Here is a 1,800-nt window from a genome sequence, read left to right on the forward strand (position 1 = left end):
GAGCCTGTCGAACAGTCAGTGTAGTTATCGGGCATTCCACAAAAGACCGTATTACATATATTTATTTATCTATCCATCCATCCATCATGAGCATATGGTCCGCCCAACATAGCACAAGTTTCACGAGTGCACAATGATCAGTGTGGGAGTTAGCATGAATAGTTATTCTATGCATTTGAGTTCATCCACCAAACAGAAAGCACCAGCAAATACATTGAAAGAACGTCCAGAATACAGCAGCTTCCTTGTATCACGGACTACCCGTTGATTGCGTTGTGTTGTTGCCTATTGTTAATCGACCTTGTGCTTGGATCGCTGTCCTGCATTATACTTGACTGGGAAGAGTTATTTGCATTCAGAAAAGTGTGTAAGTGTTGGATTTTGGCCCTGAAGTCCGTAATGTGCAGTGCTTGTGTCATTCTTATGGTTCGGCGCTAATGGACTTTCCACTTCCAGCTGTGGCCTCCTTGATTAAGTCTGTGGAAGCCTGGGGTAATTAACTGGTGTTGATATCTTTGCCCAAGTTTTGTAGATTCCGCGCCTGGCGAAATGTATATGTATTTGCTCGCTCTTTCACTCGCTTGACGTTATGTATGCTTTCAAAGGTTGGTCTCTCAGCTGTGCTGCATTCGCGTAAGCAACCAGTAAACAATATAAACAATATCTATAAACTCTTTATCTATATATAATCTATATCTATAAACAATACAAATTTCAACGAATGTATACATTTTACAGATTTATGCAGATTATAGGTTAGTCTGAAAATAATAATTTAAGGCATAAAAGTGCATGAAATAAAAAGATGTATTGATCCATATTTAAAATGTTAAAGTTTTTGAACAACTGAACCATTCGATGACAATTCCTTAGGTAGGTCAGATTTAACATCCAATTTCGATGGCCGCTTATCCTCGCCAATCCCAGCTAACTCCGGGCAGTAGGCAGGGTTGCGGGTAACTGGTTGCCAGCCAGAGAACTCACGCAGGCTTGGGGAGAAAAAGCAAACTCCAAACAGTAAGACCAGAGCCAGCTGGATTCAAACTTGGGTCCTTTAATTGTGAGGCGGATGTGTTAACCAATGTGCCACTGAGCTGCCATTGTAAATGTAATTTATCATAATGTTAATTCATGTCAAAATAATATTTTTTTCCAACAGTGAAAGGGGCTTTTCCCCTTCTTTTTTTTTTTTTAGATCATTATTTTATCACAATAGTCCTAAGGGAATGTTTGAATGCAGTGCAAAAATAATTCCATGCTCAATCTCCGAACTAGAAAAAATCTGAATGAAAACAATATCAGTCTAACAATATGTTACAAATGTGGGCTCTCCATGTTTTTGCCATCTGTTTAATAGGTCAAGTTCACACTTTTGGCCATCTCTATAGGCACAGTACATGATGAACAGCTTCCCTTTCCTGCCATTCTGCAGCTGCAGCCGAACCCTTAGCTCTTCATGCAGTAAATTTGAACCTTTGTACTCCAGAAGGATCCTATCAGCAGCTGGTGTGGGGATTACACAGCGCCTGGCTGCTTGAGAGCTCTCCTACACTCCAGCAAACCACAAGAGGGGAAGAATCTTGGAAGAAAACTTTAGGGAGGTTCTAACCAGAGACCACATGAACATTTGTAACAAATTATATACTAATTTCCGGACTATAGAGCGCACCTGATAAGCCGCAACCCACATTTTAGAGGAAAACCGATTTTGTACATACACAAGCCGCACCTGCATACAAGCTGCATGTGCCCACATTAAAACATGTAAACATATTTACAAAGAAAGACGGTACACAGAGA

General features: G+C 40.3%; 1 protein-coding gene across 3 annotated transcripts in view; it reads left to right on the forward strand.

The window, feature by feature from the left end:
- LOC148413245 (uncharacterized) overlaps nucleotides 1-1,594 on the forward strand; it is a 46,371-nt gene extending 44,777 nt beyond the window's left edge. For 2 of the 3 annotated variants that reach the window (XM_088433246.1, XM_088433248.1), the window contains one exon: nucleotides 1,487-1,594. The gene's annotated coding sequence lies outside the window, so the exon portion shown is untranslated. The remainder of the gene's footprint in view (nucleotides 1-1,486) is intronic. The other variant, XM_088433249.1, reaches the window with a different exon arrangement.
- The last annotated feature ends 206 nt before the right edge of the window (nucleotides 1,595-1,800 follow it).

This window comes from Hippichthys cyanospilos, chromosome 14, assembly GCF_059441005.1.
Source record: "Hippichthys cyanospilos isolate Australia breed blue-spotted pipefish chromosome 14, RoL_Hcya_1.0, whole genome shotgun sequence".
Taxonomy (NCBI): Eukaryota; Metazoa; Chordata; class Actinopteri; order Syngnathiformes; family Syngnathidae; genus Hippichthys; species Hippichthys cyanospilos.